The 18880-nt window shown below is 32.4% G+C and overlaps 1 protein-coding gene across 2 annotated transcripts in view; it reads right to left on the reverse strand.

The window, feature by feature from the left end:
* The window catches only part of LOC123679011, a 293836-nt gene that overhangs the window by 274194 nt on the left and 762 nt on the right, over nt 1-18880 (reverse strand). The window lies entirely within an intron of this gene.

The following is an 18880-nucleotide window of genomic DNA, read 5'->3' on the forward strand; positions in this document are numbered from 1 at the left end:
AAACAATAATTAAATTAAAGCAATTTCTAATAAATCAGTTTAGTAGATTTTTTTTTTAAATTTTATTCATAATGAATTTCCACAAAATAAGAACAGAATCCATTGAAGACTTATCAAACTCAAATTATTTCTTATTTTACTTTTCATACACAATTGATTCTAGAACCTACTCCAAATATTTTATTGTCATATCCTGAAATTTAAATTGTAACTTGATATTCTTGAATAAACTTCTTTAAGCATGTACAATTTTACAAAGAATATCAATTCTTGTGGAGTTGAACTCCACAAAAAATATCGCATCCAACCTTCCTACTTCTTGAAGTTATGAAGCACAAGAGGGGGAATTTAACTCATTTGCAGAAAACATGTTATTGTTGTGTGAAATTAAAGTCAACTGTGTCACGTGCTGCATATTATTATCGCAATAAATCTGCAGTGGATTAATAAACTCTGGAAACGTGCTAGTGAAATGGGACGAGAAAAGGAATGTGGGGAAAGCAATATATGATTTTGAGGCATACAAACCTGATGAAATGAAATATTGAATAAATATTCAATAATCAAAGGAATTTTTGATATAGGATGCGGACGCTGCTTTAGTGTATCGACACAATTTTGATTTTCAGTCGTTGCAAAATGGCGAATGTGCTAATTATTCAATATCAACCGTTTCAATAGTAAAATCTTCAAATTCCCACTGTATATCTAAACTAAGGTACAAAAAATGCAACAAGTTGATATTTGGTACATTTTAAGTTCTCATATTTTTTTTAATTTTTAGTTAAATTTTCTGGAATTTTTAGTTAACTGTAGATTTGAAGTTGTTAATTTCAACTTGCAACTCTATTGTTAAGTGCTGGCTTAGTCACTACACAGGGTCAGTTAAAAGTTTGTTCAAACCCTAATTTCGAAACATTCTGTAATGTGACAATTTCATTGTCAATTTTTTTTCAAATCATAAATTTCATCTATTCTTTTTCAACATTTTGCTTTTTGGTTCTTGGCTTCAAGTGCACTAGTTCGTTTTTAAGAAGAAATAAGCTTGTCATCAATTTGGGAAATGAAATTTTTCTCAATATAATGATATTCGCAAGCTAATTGACAGTATGACGTTGACGTATGCAGGCATTGAGTAGAGCTAGAGGTGATATAAATAGTATATCCAAAGTCACTTGGGGGAAGCCAGAATATTTCGATTATACAAGGGTTGTCCAAGTTTCCAGAAATTCCTTTGGGACCAGTGAATTTATTGTCTAACAATACTTCAAAATAAACCCCTGTATTTAGATGTAAAAAGTACCTACTTTTCATGTTTTCTTTATGTTTTTTTAATTCACAGTTGAATTTATTTGTTTTGAAGTTAGATTATTCACTTAAACTCGATAAGTTTGCATAAATAAATCTCGAACTGATTGATTATCATAAACTTAACAACATATCGTTGTCTTCTCGTTGGTAGACTCATAAATTGAGCTTTAGAATTGACATCATGGTGCAATTAGAAAAACCAAATAGTAAAAAATAAAAAAATGTTAAAATTGAGTTAACACACGGGTTGTTTCAAAATAAGAGGTTTTACAACAAACTTCTTATAAATTCTTCATTATGACTAATAAGCCAACATTTCACAGAAAACTGAATGTGCAAGTTAAAATGAATAATTTCATTTAGCAGCAAATAGCTAAATAATTTATAACACTTTTAATTTTACCAGATTTAAACTTGTGGCGTTTTTTTCCATCCCCATGTGTTTTTTTTATTTTCAGTAAGAAAAAGTGGCCTTATTCATAGTTGTTTCATAAAAATTCTCTTAAACTTGTTGATTTTCAAGAAACTGACAAAGTTATGGAGGATGTTTGGTTCTCCCCTTTGTACCATTGGGACATCCAAGTAAATAATGGGACTGTGTTGGTCTAAAAGTATTTGAGAGCAAATTCAAAGGGATATAATATAATTCAGATCATCTACACATCTGATTGGAGTATTAAATTAACATACCGATTCAATGGGTATAGAATCACTCAAACCTTATTCGCTCAGACACGATTTACAGTATTAGGCCAAAACTTTTTTGTTGATATACAGGGTGGGCGACGGTCAATGGTACTTCAATTTCACGGAAAACGGAACGATTTTTTTGAAAATTTGGTTAGGAGCCACTGGTTGATCGATCTAAAATATTTTCTGCGCTACGGTGTTGCTCGTTATAATATAATAATAATAATATAATAATAATCTTTATTCCTGACTCTTAATCAACAAATGTTGGTGTCAGAGCCTTTGTAAATTGTTACAAAAATAAACTTTAAATTCTAATATATATAACACATAATTTTTTATGAGATCCTAGTTATTTTTTACATACATTTTACGGTTTTTAACAAATTTGTAATAGTCATTATTTTCCACTATGTTCCCTGGTATTCTATTATATGCTGCAGTACTCCTATATACTGGCGAATCTTGTGCCTTGGTTGTTCTGGCAAATCTATTTCTCAGGGCCTCTTGCTTTCTTATCTGATAACTATGACATCCTTTCACTTGTTTAAGTCCTATTAAAGTTTTCAGTCTTCTGTTTTTCACTTTGTAAATAAGTTTTACCTGTTCAAAGATCTTCAATTGTTCTATATTCATAATTGTTGAGTCCTTATATCAAAAAGTACTAACAAGTTCAAATTAGTATTAACTTCCTGGTACCTATCTCTATCGGTTTTTGAGAAATGGATTGATTCAAGTCCAGGGTACCATCGACCGTGACCCAATGTCAATATATTGGTATAGGACATCGTGAGCACAATTTTTTTTCAAACTATAACCATGTCATTTTTGAATTGACAGTGTGGCAGCAAATTTTAATTTATCTACCAACGGAAGTCACTCGTATTACGGTATTTGAGGTTACAAAAACTGGAGAATGATGTAGGCTTCAAATTTACTGGTATTACTCTGGTTTCATCAGGCTTTCAATCAATAATGAAAAAGTTCAATAAATCCTCTTAGTCATCGAAAAAGGCTGAATTTTCGAGGACACCCTACGTAATCGAAAAAAATTATATTTGTCTGGATACAGATCCCTGTCCTAGGACAACTAGAATGACGGAGTGTCGTAAACACTGAAAGAGCGTATTGAATCAAAAAAGTGTATGAAAATGCATTGGTTTCATATGATAGTAGTGTAGTAATTAATTACAAATTTGATTTAAACTTTAAGAAAACATTTTATGCAATACGCATATTGGCAGTAATTGCTTCCCTTAATGATTTTCTTAGACTTTCATGCATACACCTCTCCTTTTTCGGTACGAAGTTAGATATAGCTCAAGTTATCCATCACCAATATCGTAGATCGATGGTTGGTGTGCCATTACTGTATTTGTGTTTACTCCACTGGTGATTTATTGATACATTAACGTGATTGATGAGCGATGCCTGAACGCCACAATTGCTATGTACAGCACTTTGAACATCTGAATTAAGAGCAATATCGCTCAGAATGCTGAAGTATCATCGAGTTATTGGAAATGTGAAATTGATTGGAAGATATTATCTGACTACATGATTCTATTCATTATCACATGAACCAGGTGTTAACTGGTAGCAATTTATTACGGTTTTCTAAGATTTTGTTTATGAATGAGGTCGAATTCACTGGATAAATTTCCGAACCAATATTCTAGATTACCGCTATGACTCTGAAAGACTTCGCGGTTAAAGATGTTCTATTGGATAGGTGCCTTGTGGCACTTTTCATACCCAATTTCATGAAGAATATGATTTTTTTCAATTTGGTTGTCATCTAAATTAATGGGTCTCACATTATTCCAACACATGAACTCAAATGCAATATAACATCTTCAAAGTGGGACCTTCTCAAAATAATTGCCATTGCCAAGATACCGTTCACAGAACAGGAAAAAATCTATCGCTTCGTGGATGTAGCATGAAATATACTAGTGGAATAAATTAAAGGATCAAAATAAAATTCGAAATTTTTAGCGGTTTTTCAAATAGCTGTATTTTCGATAAAAATGGTCGTACCTCAATTTGAAAAAAAGCTTTTTGAAGCTTGAAGTTTATAGTTTAGAGATCTCTTGATGAAAAAATTTTTCAAGCAACGTGTACCACTCAATCCTAATGAATACAGTATCCAAAATTTCTGCGAAATTTTTTCAGTTTTTATTTTTGGCCCACAGACTTGTAAATTTTTTTTCCAACTCAACCACTATATTGATGAGATAACTTGTTCATTCAGCTTCAATATCCTTTTTTCAAAATTCCGATACGAAAATTTCTCTCTGAAATATCGAACTTTGAATTGGAAAGGACCTTTTTGTCTTTAATCATCAATATCTCACCAATAAATGTTTGCACAGAAATCTTGAATGAATTATCTACAAGAAGTAGCTATGGTATTTTAGGAAAAAATGTTCTTCGTTCTCTACATTAATTTGAAAAGTTGATCAAAAAAAGGCTTTTGGAGGCTTTTTGGATAATCAAGCGCTGAATTGAAAAAATCGAAAAAACCATCAATGTTAAGTGTGCGTTTTACAGTTCAATATCACCACAAAAATCCCAGAGAATTTCAATTCAATCCATGGAGCGGTTTTTTTGTTTCATTCGATCGAATTTTCAAAAAATTAAAGTATCACGATTTTCGATTCAAATGTTCATAATCTCCAACAAACTGAAGAAATTTTTTATCTGCATTTTTATCATTAACAGAACAGAACAATAACAGAATTCATGAAATACATTTTTTGTCAAAACAATGTTGAGTAAAAATTCCATTAATACTTTTACTTTTACTTCAGATTTTAAGTATCAGTGAGTCATATTTTCAATCGGGGCGCATTCGCCATTTTGCAACGCATTTCACTAGTATGTAACTGAATTACAATTCTTTCACTTCAGAACAAAACATAAAAATCGTTTATTTCCTCTATAATCAAACCAGCATTGTGGACTGAATATATGTCTCATGCCTCAAGATAATGATCGCATCATTGCTTGCTTGTATTATAAAAATAAATATGGTTTAAATAGGTATTCTTGACCTCTAGATGTAATATAAAGAGGTGGTGTTAGTAGAAAAAATTATTAATATTCTCTGATCGACAAAGAAAGCTAAATTTTATTCAGTGCAGGATGGTGATTTATTGCAAAAAATTATAATTTTGAGAATTACAATCTTCTCGTTCTCTAGAATAATTAAAAAAAATTCTATTCAACCTTAAATATTGCACCTGCTAGGATATCTAGAGTGAAATATTTGAAATCCAAGAACTTCTACTGATCTTTCAATCGTTCTGGCAACACCGCACATTGTTTTTGTTCTGTAGACTCTCTTCTTGACAAATATTTATTCTTTAGTACAAAAACATGTTTTATTATCTCTTCGAGAGACGATTGTTATTTCTTGTTTTATCAAATGGATAAAAGGCATTAACATGTGTTGTGATTTCTATTCGAGAGACAATTCTTATTTCTTGTTTCTTCAAATTGAGGGAAAGTGTTGAAACGTGTTGTGATTACATTCGAAATAACTTTGAAGAGGGATAAGAAATAATCTACATAGGTGTACAACTTTGCTTCCACTGTTTTTCTTCGAAATTCAAGCTTTATTGAAGAAAACTAGTTATACATTTATGACCCAAAGTATTGTCTATCGCTGGCCACTACTTCCTTCCATCTTTCGGGCAGCATACGAATCCCGCGTTGAAAAAACTGGTCATTTTTTGAAGCGATCCACGAATCCATACAATTTTTCACTTTTTCATTAGGCCGGAAGTGCTGGTCAGCCAGGCCGTGTGTCATTGATCTTAACAAGTGATAGTCCGAGTGTAATTGATTATTGAGTATTCTTTTCAAATTTCTTTTTGATTTTTTTTTGGTTCTGGTTATACAAATTTTCATCTCGTTCGTTATAAAATCCTCAAGAAAAATTTTCAAAAGGTAATATTTAAGGAAACCATAGTGGGCTTGTAACCATTAACATTTTAACTAACAGGATCCAAACCTACCCTGTAAATCTCCAGTTTCAAGATTATTCTGTTATAATTCAAACAAAATTCGAATTTAAATCAGTGTGAATCGCCTTATCGACTATCGTTTTAGACCATAGAGTAATAAATATAGTTAGAGGGAGTCTACGTGTCCCCAACATGGTTAGATTACGTGGTCGGATTGAGATATATCTTCAAATCCACAATTTTACTACGGAATGAAAGATATTTATTTGAGTGATTCCATATTAAATATGCAAATTTAAACATTTCGAATCCCTTATTTTTCCTAATTGTCAAATTTTCAGTAAGCAGAATATTTTTTATTTTCTGTATATGACTGCTGAAAACTAAGGTTTGGCAATTTCCTACTGTCAACGACTATTTCACGTCATTTAGCGAGGTTGAAGTTCGTTTTCTGAATTAATCAAAAACGTATAATGGATTATGGAATTGAGTGGAATATATTGATTGCGCCATAAAATTTTGTGACCGATTCAAAAGTTTTGGCACGATAATTCGTCACCCTATCGTTCGAGAATTGTCGATGAAGCTCTGTAAATCCACGATATTCCGCATTTGGCCTTTCCCTCTCGGTCGCCAGACCTCAATTCCATTGAACACGCTTGGGGTCAGCTTCAAAGAGCTTTAGATTCTCACCAATCACCTCCTCATACGCATCAAGAACTCAGACGGATTTTACCACAACTCTGGAGAAAAATTGATCATGACTGCTTCAAGAATCTGATCGAGAGTATGGAAACGCGTTGTCAAGCTGTGGTTGATGTTCGAGGAGGCTATACTCTTTACTGAACTTTATTTTTTAAATTTTTTGTAGGTACTACAAATACAAAAAATAAATTTTCAACTGAAACTGTGAAACTCATAAAGGCATGGGCAAAAAAATTATTTAGATAAGTGAGTAAACATTTAGATCTATCATATTTGAAAAATTGCTGAAAAACTGAAAATTTTTGAAACAGTCTCAAAAACCCTGAACTTCCTTAACTTTTGTGGAGCAGTTTATGTCTATGGAATTGAGTGAAATATCATATCACTAATATGTTTTAATTTCCTCGCGCTTCATATCAAATTTGAAAGTTCATGTTGGGGACAAAATTTGCTCACTGAAAATGACTTATGCTCCCTCTATCTATGTTTATTACTCTGAGTTTTAAACCATAGCCAGCTCAAAATTCGAAATATACACAAATAGTCATGAATATAGACCTTTTTTCTGTAAAGTATCCCTCAAGTTAATAATACCATATACAAAAAGAGTGAAAACATCCAGGACCGATGAATCAATTCCCAAAACGGCTCCTCTTGCTGAAATAATCGAATAGAGCGGAGGTGGTTCCCTTAAGGGTTATGGTTCAGCCTATTCACATCGTTTTAACTCCTAGATTAAATTCCATCAGATAAGGACTATAGCAAATGATAAGGCCATAAAGATAAACATCCCACAGCATCCTTTCCGAAATAGGTTGCTTGTTTGGAAACCTTATCACGTTTTCCTGGCCAACTGGAACTTGGATTAATTCAAACAGTCGGAAAGGTTCGAAATGGCCTGAGTCTATTGGAAAAAGTTTAACGACTTCTCAGTTCGGTAAACAATATTAGCAGATAATTAGTAAGACACTAGTAAAATGTCGAAATGATCTTGAAATTAATATGTGGGTAGGAAATATTCCTCTATGATGCTGCTCACCTAATGTGAATACTAGAAACTAATTTTATAATTCCGAACATTTTTTTAAAAACTAAAATTTGAGAGGTAGGGTACTGAAAATCAGGCTTAAAAAAAGGTGTAGAGAAATCCTAAAGCTATTAAATCAATCAAGAGATAATTCTATCACACAAAGATGTGAATTTTTTCATATTTATATTGAATATCCTTCATCAAGTAAAATCAAGTTAAACCATTATAATTTGAAGTAATCATTTATTGCCTAAGAGTCATTACCAACCAAAGGATACATTAAAAATTTCTAAAATTGTTTTTTCAATTGTGAATGTCGATTTGTATATGTATTTCAATAGAATAACAAGAAAGAAATCTATGACTACCTGAAATAATTGCTTTCTCTGTGAATTCTTACTAGAGAAATAGTTACGTTTAGTTAGTATGAAGTTCCTCAATTGCAATTTTTCGGAAGTAGATATACAAGTGGTGAGTTAGTAAATTCACTAATTTTGTTCTTCTTCTCTTCTTCTTCTTAATTTAAGCCTAGGGCTTGTATATTCCACTTTAGTCCTCGGTGGATGTAGATATCCAGGAGTCTTTCCAGCGCTTAGGGGGTCTGCCGACTGGTCTTCTGGTACCTGGGATTCCGTCTCGGGCTATCCTAGCAATTCTGCCTGCGTCCATTCTGCTGACGTGGTCGTTCCAATATCGTCGTCGTTTTCTTCCCCATTTAATTATGTCCTGAGTCTGGCATTCCTCTCGGATGGCTGTGTTCCTCTTCCTATCTCTCAGCGTGTATCCAGATATGGCTCTCAGTATCTTCATTTCCGTCGTTCTTAGGATGGATTTTGTCCTCTTGTTATCTGCTCGAGTTTCTATGCCGTACGTCATGATGGGTCGAACACAAGTTTTGTAGATCCTGGCTTTCGAATGTTTACTCATATGTTTGTTGTTGAATATGACGTCGCGAAGTGCACCGGCAACCCTGCATGCTTCATCTGCCTGTTTACGAACCTCGTGTGTTCTATCTTGGTTCGAGGATATCTCCACGCCAAGATAACTGAACGACATAACTTGTTCTATAGGTTGGTCTGCAATGACAAGTTTGCATCGTTTTGGTTCTTCGCTTATGACCATTGATTTTGTTTTTGTGATTGATATTTGCATGTTGAAGTTGCATGCTTCTAGGAAGAATGAATATAATAGTCTCTGTAGGTCATCCTCGCATTCAGACAAGATCACCGCATCATCGGCGTAGCAAACGATCTTTATAGCCCCTGTGCTTAGTCTAATTATAACTAATTTTGTTGAACTAAAAAATTGTATTATGAAATACAAAAATTCCGAAACGTACGTCTGTCTTAATGTTAATTTAGTTATTCAATTTGTTAACCGTTTACTCAATTTGTACAGTTTTAGTTATTAGGAATTTTCTTTCGGTTCCCCCTCTTGGGGCATTTGAAATCCATAGTCTACAAAAAACTAGTGACTCCACCCATGTTTGTACAAACTTCACATATAAGAAGTAGATTTTTTTTTGTTTTAAAAAACCGAGAAATAATAAGATAATAAATAATTAATTTTGGACACTTGCTTCATGAGTTTATTCGTTTTTTGAATTGCATAGTAGGTATTTGGGTTGCAATTCATCCTTCACAAAATGTTAATGTTCTCGTTGTTATTAAAAAAATACCAAGTATGTGATATCGTTATATTCCAAATAGATTGACACGCAATTTTCACTGACAATATATAGGGGGTGCCATTTGAAAATAAAAAGTTAGGGGTAGCTACCACAGAACTGTCAAATGTAAGAACGGTTTTTATACATCATTGGGAAGGTAATTTGATGTTATTCAAAGCTATTTTTTATTTTTTATTATGTTGTCAAATAAGCTATATATTGCCTGTATACGATTACTTGGGACACTCGATATAGAAACAGTTATTGCGAAACAAGATTGAGGGGTGGCTTTTTCTACCCTTTGGAATTGTCGATGAACACTAACTCATATGTTTTTAATGCTTTCTCGCCCTCATAATATGTCAACTTAATTCCATTTTTGTGAATATTTTGGTTTTTAAGAAAAAAATTAAAATCTACTTTTCGAGTGCCATCTTTAGGCAGCTGTAACTAAGCAGTGAGGGAGAGTTCAATAGAAAAAAAGTTTTATATAAAAAACTCACCCTATTTTTTGACAAGGAATCATCCCCTAAATTTTTTCGCAACTATTCACCTTGTATAATCGCATAAAAACTCTAATCGTATTCGTGATCCATTAGATAAATCCAAGAATCCTATTATTTTGTCAGTGAACAAGTTCTCATCCCTCCCAATTCTAATTTTATAACTCAAGTGGGACGATCAGACCGTAATTTCTGTAACTCTGAGCCGAGGCAACCGAATCTTAGGAATAATGCCTTAAAGTTCGTATCACAAGAAGCCAGAGTAGTTCCATTTTCAACATAGAACCTCCGCTCTACCCATAATTGAAAACTGCATAGAAGCTCTAATTATGACTGTGTGGTGTAAATTCAAATGAAGCTCCCTCAATGATAGCCTCACACCCGACTATTAGCGTCTTAACCTTCACGAACCCTGTGAACTCTTCTCGCAGCAAGAATTACGAGAGAACAGAAGCATCATTTCATCCGGCAGGAAACGTTAATTAGGATCAAGTCTGTCATTAAGACTTTTACGAATGTTTGAAAACTCTCTAATCAAAGGTGTACCTATCGAGGTGAAGAATGCGGGGTCCATTGTATTGTTGGTCCTGGGAATTTTCAAGTATTTCTTTCTTTAATGCATCCATGAAAAATACTGATGAATAAAAAAAATTGCATAACTGAGAATAGTGAAATATTACCTTGAATAACCTTTCCAAGTGGTTTCTAAAAAGAATAATGTATTTGTAGAACGTATATTACACTTATTACATGTAAGGCATTGCATAAAGAAGTCATCTTTTTTTGGAACTATTCAATATTATATTCGCTATTGGATGAATATTGGAATCAAAAAATTCGTTTATTTTTGATGACGAAGAGACAAGAAGTAGAAACTGCAAAATATATTTAATATTTTTCAGAAAAACATGAGCAAAAGACAGACAAAGGATACCTCACACTTTATTAGAGAAAGTGGCCTCTTGTTAATTTGGCTGAATATTTGATATGTTATTGTCCAAGTCATTCCAAACAAGAATTTTAAAAGGCACAAGTTCTAGAGGTCCCTGAAAACTCTCATTTGTTCTCCATTGTTAAACTATATCAAAGGTTATCCTGGAAAATCATGACTATTCTGAGTAATCGAGATCGGAACTCATTAATATGAGATACTATTAAAAGCATTGTTCTCAAGTGATGTTACGTTTGGTCAATTATACAGTGTGTTCCAGCTATAATCACAATTTTCAAAGTTCAATTTTTCGAAAATGGTTACAAATCGCCCTAGCAATCTACAATCGAAAAATTTCTATAAATTCTATCATCATACATCAAACCCGAAAAAATTAATGGAGTGTTTTTTCAAAAGAAAGCGAAAGAAAGTTATAAGTATTCAAAATGTTCCGTAATAAAAAAATTCATCTATTTGCGAATTCATACCTAAAAAACCCCTGAAGTTTCAATAATTGATTTGAAAAAATAATCTTTTGAATGACGTTTTAAAGGAGATTTTTTTACACTTTTTTATGCCTTGAAATAATGATGGTCGAAAGATATTTTTTCGGCAACCGTCCGGGAAGTGAACACTTCCGGTTATTCTCTGAGAAAGTAACATTTCCCGGCCTAGTCCGGAAAGTATGTACTCCATGAATTGAATTGAAATTCTCTTGAATTTTTGTGGTGCTGTTGAACTGTAAAACGCACACTCAATATTGATGGTTTTTTCGATATTTTCAATTCAGCGCTTGATTATCCAAAAAGTCTCCAAAAGCCCTTTTTTTATCAACTATTCAAATTAATGTAGAGAACGAAGAAAATTTTCTTCCGAAAATACCATAGCTACTTTTTGCAGAGAATTCATTCAAGATTTCAAAACATCTCCTGAATTTTCTGTGCAAATATTGATTGGTGAGATATTGATGGTTAGAGACGAAAAGGTCCTTCTCAATTCAAAGTTCGATATTTCAGAGAGAAATGCTCGTATCGAAATTTAAAAAAAAAGATATTGAAGCTGAATGAACAAATTATCTTTTTCGGCAACCGTCCGGGAAGTGCTCACTTCCCGGACGCTTTTTCTCTGAGAAAGTAGCATTTCCCGGCCTAGTACGGAAAGTACGTACTTCCCGGACTAGGCCGGAAAAGAATCATAGAATCCATAGCAACCGAGATAACGGCTGGCAGTTCATATGAAATCAGTTGTCAAAAATTTGCATGTTTATTGATCGCAATCGCATTAAATTTAGAAAGCAGCAGCGATATAGTGTTATTTTACATGGTTGCCGAAAAATCATTGTACGCAACACGCCCGGAAATGGTTTTTTTCGGGAAGTGCTCACTTCCCGGACGCTTTTTCTCTGAGAAAGTAGCATTTCCCGGCTTAGTCCGGAAAGCACCTACTTCCCGGACTAGGCCGGAAAAGAATCACGTCGTTTGTGTCATTGTGGATATGAAAATCTTGGTAGGTTATTTTTAATAAATGCAGTTGATCATTACCATAGTAACCGAGAAAACTGCTGACAGTTCATATGAAATTAGTTGTCAAATTGTTGACAACTAATTTCAACAATTTGTATGTTTTTTGATCGCAATCGTAATAAAATATGGAAAGCAGCAGCGATAGTGTTATTCTACACGGTTGCCGAAAAAATATTGTACGCAACACGCCCGAAAATGGTTTTTTTGGACTCACAGACTTCCAGGACGAGCGTAAGCGAGTCCTGGAAGTCTGTGAGTCTGAAGACTTCAAGGACTCGCTTACGCTCGTCCTGGAATTTTGTCTATTCGTCCAAAAAAACCCTATTTTCCGGACTTGTTACGTAAATTACTATATCATTATTATCCATATAGTGGTTAAGTTGGAAAAATAGTTTCCAAGTCTGTGGGCCAAAAATAAAAACTGAAAAAATTTCGCAGAAATTTTAGATACTGTATTCATTAGGATTGAGCGGTACACATTGCTCGAAAAATTTTTTCATCATGATATCTCTAAACTATAAACTTTAAGCTTCAAAAAGCTTTTTTTCAAATTGAGATACGACCATTGTTATCGAAAATACAGCCATTTGAAAAACCGCTAAAAATTTCGAATTTTAATTTTCACCTTTAATTTTTATCACTAGTATATATCGAAATAATAAAATATTTCATATCTTATGTCAGATTTGCATTGAGATTCAGGACCGTCCCGCAATTAAATCCTGGGTGCGCCATTGCATCGAGTTAATCTCATAAATAATGAGAACCATTTCACAGTAAAGCCATCTTAAACTTTAAGGTTTGTTTTCATTCAGTCAATGTTCAAACAAGCCTAATAAGCCTCATTTCCACTTAATACTGATCGGAAATTGTATTTCTCATCTTCCTAAACTGATGTAACCGAATAGAATACTCGGAAACTGGTTGCAAAACATTCGAAGACATGGTCGTTAACGGTTTTTCGGGACGTGGTCCATAGCTCGAGGCGTTTTATATATCAGCGCCTTCGACCTACTGGTTTGTTTGGCGGCTAAATATAGTCAAGTTCAACGTACCTTATTTCGTAACTTTGAAAAGAGGAGGTGTATCAAATTGATAGTATCCTACATTTGACTAGCCAATGATGAAGATGTCGATGTCAATTTGAAACGACAATTGAAGTCATTTATCAAAATATTCTATTTGAACTGCGGTATTCCTGCTTTATGGATCAATGATAGAATTATTCAGAAAATAAACTTTATTTGATGCATTTCAACGACATTATTAACAAAATTGAATGCAAGTCTGAATCAACGGAAATAACAAGTCTAAAAAAGTACTCATGCCAATAAGTGTGGCACAATGATTCCTCGTCCTTCGCTTCTAAAAGGTCAGCACTCGACACGACATCATTTTCAATCTTATAATTATTTATTACTATTATCTTCACTATCTATTATCTCCCGACATGCTCATTTAGCTACGCATGAGCATTTCCGAACAAACTTTGAGAAATATTATCATAATCGAATTGGTAGAACGCGAAATATACCGTTTTGGCCTGGACAATACAAATTAATTCTCTCAAAACCGAGCCCGAAAATGTGCCATTCATTTCTTTCCAGCTCAAAGCTCGGCTCAAATGGATTCTGAGATACCCTCACTAGACAACGAATTTGAGAGAATTAATTTGATCAAAACGGTTACCTTATAAGTTCAACTGTTTTCAAGTTATAAGAGAAAATTGGAAAATGGCGTGAAATGAAAAGTTACCATAACTTCTTTATCACTTGTGCTATAAGCATGAAACAAAAATATTCTGGAAACTTTTTTTCAGTAGGTATGAGTATGAAAATCGCATGCGGAAGTTTGAGAAATACCTTGCTCCCTTTAGTTTTTCTCCTTTATTCGAATATTCTAAGAAATTTTTATTTACAGGGTGTTTTTTTTGGGTTGAATCTTATCTATCAATTTTTCCTAGGCCGGACCTGAAGAAATAATTCAATTGCTATGTCTGTAAGAAGAAGTTGTTGCACAGAATGAACACCCCAAATATCATGGAAATATTCATATAGGGTGGTTCGAAAGTTATGGGTAATTGAATAAATTGACAAAATCAATAAAACACGCTGTATCTTGACACTTCTTATAATCCCTTCAACTAGGCTTGCCTAATCCTTATATTCGAAAAAACTCCTCTGTATTTTTCGAATTTTAAAATTTTTTAAATTTTCACCCAAATCGAAAATAGCATGACTTTTATTGAATTAAAACTCATTTAATTTTAGGTATATATTACAATTGTTTCGCTACACAGTAGCTTCTATAGATTTCAAATTTTCAATAGATGATTTTGAAAATGATATTCTCAATTATAAAGGTCAATATGGGAGTAGGTACCTATAATTATCAACTAAAGGTAGATCCAGGAAATTCCAGCAATATATGGTTTAGAGCAAGATATTTAACTTTTATTTTTGTTATGTGGAGTTTCAAAATTATGTTTAAGCATTTGTTTGAAGTCTAAGGAATTGATATATGTAAAATATTCTTTCTGTTAAGGTTACTACTCTTCAGATGCTCATTAGTTCTAATCTGGAAAGATCTTCTTGTTTGTCCAAGACAATATCCTTTTTGACAAAGTGAAAATATAATGACTATTTTCGATTTAATGAATTTCCATTTGGTAAAGAGTAAAAACTGAGTCAATTCAATATTCAACTCAAATGTTATATATTTAATGCGGTCGCACTTCGCAATCAGAAGTTTGGTCGATGACTTCGATAGTTCAGAGGCAAAATTAGTTTATCAGTCCAAGGCAGCTTTCAACGTTACAAATTGAAAAAACATAGCTTCGATTAACAGTCATTTCTCTTTCTCTTACATCTACAATTAAATATTATAGAGTCTGGAACTCATGGTTTGCCATTGACTAATTACATATATTAATTCAATAAATAAAATCCACCAAGTAAACTTGGCAGCGGCGAAGGTGTTTCCGTCCTAACGCTGAGTGAACTCAAAGAAAAATTCAAACACATTTTAAAGAATAACACTAACTCCGAACTTTTATGTGAAATAATTAGTTTCATTATTGAAAGGAGTGAACTTGGAAATTGAAATTGTATTAATTTAGCACCCAAATTAAAATACTTTCTAGTTGCCTCAATGAAAATAAAACGGTCCTTCTTCATTTATAGAAATGGTCTTAATGATAGAAGGATAACTAACGAATACCGGAGCATTTGAAAAAATATCAGAGTGTTTTCATTTACAGTACAGAAATACTAAATATTTGCTAATTATATCTAATTATTCGTTCTTCTTAACATGTTTGAGAGATGAATTTCAATTTAATTAAATATTACTGCTTTTTAAAATTCATATTCTGAAAATTTTAATGTATATTTCAAGCATCTTTCTTGCATATTGGTCTAAAAATTTTAAGCATTCTATGTTGAAAATAATCCGGTTTCTGATTGTAAATAATGCAATTATTTTTTCATTTTCTTCAATATTATGAATAAACAACTGATAACAGTTAGACAGATCGAAAATAATCAATAATTCATTTTTAAAGAAAACCTATGATGTATTTTATATGATTTTTAGAATAGATTAATGAACAGATTGAAGAATCTCCCAAATTTGGCATTTCAAATGATATTTCGTATACATAAGCTCTGAGAATGTTAACCATTTCCAGTTCATAGAATACCTAACATAAAAAAAATTGGGACGCAATTAGCTGAATTTTCGTTCAAAATTGCTTTGATTATTAGATTATGATTATTAAGTGTTTTGGGTCCGCAATTTTCCTCTCGTAAACTCTTCAATTTTGTTCCATCTGGAATGCAATTGTTTCTCAATCGCGATACAACTTCATTGCATAAATGAATAAAAATGTTAGGATTTTTCGCAAGTATACAATTAAACATTCAAGGACTTGCAGTCGATTACGAAATTTCTTCTCAGGCCACGATGATTACCGAATGATAACAATAATAAAATACACGAAAACGAATAATGCATTAAGATAGGACAGTCATTTTTTAGGTTAGTACGTGAGAAAAATTTCCTGTCTAATTCGAATTTGCTTCAAAATTATTCTGACCTCAGTCGAATTCTCAAATTTTTACGTATGCGATATGACTAAACAACGATTAACTTCATCATTGGTATATAACACCTCAACTCAGGCCATTATAAATTCAATATGGGTAATCGCGTATTAAAACGCAAATCCAAGTTGAAGGATTTATATAATATTTAGTAAACATTCAAAGAGAACAATCTTTTTAAAGTTCATCGCAACATTAAGAGCACTATAAATCTTATCTAAGGTCAACAAACTGTAACAGGTGAAACATTTTATTTCAGAAGATAAAATACTGCCTGTTTCGATATAGCAAACAATTGTGGCATTTCCGTTAAGTCTTATAATTATAAATTACTTTTCAGCCTAATCTTACTATGATAACGTGAATGGATAAAAATATCATTACTGCTCAAACTTGTAGGTTGAAATGAAAGAGAAGGTCTACTAGAAGAAACCATTTGTCTAAAATTTTTCTATTCCTTACAGCTTGTGTTATTCCCATATTGCCTATAACATAATAATATGGGAAAATTCTGTGGAATTTAGTAGAATATTCATATCCCAGAAACGTATCATAAGAATGATTTTCCGAGTTGGTCATCGTGAACACTGACCTTTATTCGTTGCCAATAGTATTTTGACTATGCCTTCTATATTTATACCTATATAAAAGCTTATTATATGTGAGAGACAACAAATCTGCTTTTAACAAGTTGTGTAATTTTCATTGTTACTCTACAGGAAGTACTCTGTCTTCGCCTGTTCCCAGAACAAGGAAATTTGAAACATCTTCATTTTAACAGTGAATCAAGCTTTACAATCACTTGATTCTGTCAAAGTAACGAATAGATTGAGTTTTAAGTAAATAGTTAAATCGCTGATGTCTAGTAAGGCGTATAATAGTGTTAAAGAGCATTTGGATGACAGAAATATGTTTTAGCAATTTTGTAAATTTGTAAAATTGTAACATTGGGTCCAACAGGATCGATAAATTATCATTAATTTAATTAAGCATCCGTTATGAAATACAAGGTGTATCACCATAAAATGGACAAGCATACAGTACTATAGATGTCGTTTTCAAAACATAAGCGAGATCCACGGTGTAAATGTTAAATGTCAATATTTCGTTGAAGTTATGTGTGACCTTGGGAATTACATTTTTTCAATTTTGTTATTATTCACTAAACATTTCAAATATGATGCAGAATTCTGCGTTCTTTCTTCTTCCACCAAAATATTATTCAAATTTCAGGTGACTGACTTGTAGTTAGGACTTAGGAGCTCGTGAATGCGTCAAATGGATACTTGTAGACCACAAAACTGTAAATAGCTCTATCCAAGAGTACAATTAACCCATAAATGATGAGTTTTCAAAAGCTCTTTACTTCAAGTCAGTACTTCAAACAATCAGGTTGAAATGAAAGAAAATGTATCCCAGAAGAAACCATTTATTTGAAAAGGCATCTTGTTCAATTAAGCATCCTGTCGTTATAATAATATACAGGTTGTTTCATTTTATGGTGAAATGTACCAATTCATTTAAGATCAAATTTCTAAACCATCAAGATAGGTGTTCCACTCTAGTAGGTACTTGTTGATATGTTACATTATTGTTCTGAAAATAATATTTCAAGAGTAGTTTACTGCAGTTCTCCTCATAATCAAAAATATTTATTTCTGTCGTCTGAAAGACATCGTTCGAAATCGATATAAAATTAATAAAACATGAAATTATTCTTGGATCTTGGGCCGGAAGTATACATTTTTCCCATGAAAACTTTCTCTTTATATCATTCAAGCTATAAACGATTGTAAAGCATTAAAAACAACGTCACTTAACTTTCATGGGATCTTTTTCTATTTAATGTTCAACTATTCAACTTCTTCAGGTGTTATGGCGAAACAATTACCTTGAAATAAAAAATAGTGGAAGTAGAATATTGGTTTCATCCAAGTGGAGAACGAAACAATCAATTATTTCAATTTTAGAATCGCTTCAAGTAATCGATATAGGTATCTGGAGTAAAAGATAATAAGCAAGCAATAGAGAAAGTGCGGTATTCAGAAGATGTGCTATCAAAGGAAATATATAAATACAAATATAGATTTTTGATGTGGGTAATGAGTCTCCATTTCTATTAAGGATCAGCAAAACAGATACCATTGATCTTCTAATATAGAGACTATAGAATGTAAAATAGATGTAAATTGAATCTAATTAAAATCAAGTGAATTAAATTTGAAAGATAATATAATATATAAGATAATATAGACTAAAATGAACTTACTGTAATAATAACTAAACAATTGATGGAAAAATACTTCCAACAAGTGTGCATCATCATAAAATTTTCATATACCTAATCCTTTTTGGGTACAATCCTTAGTTTTTTTTTCGAAAAATAAGAGAAGTATTTTCTTAAAATTATTTGATATCGATTATGAAGGTTTCCTTAGCATCAG

This window comes from Harmonia axyridis, chromosome 4, assembly GCF_914767665.1.
Source record: "Harmonia axyridis chromosome 4, icHarAxyr1.1, whole genome shotgun sequence".
NCBI classification, from domain to species: Eukaryota; Metazoa; Arthropoda; class Insecta; order Coleoptera; family Coccinellidae; genus Harmonia; species Harmonia axyridis.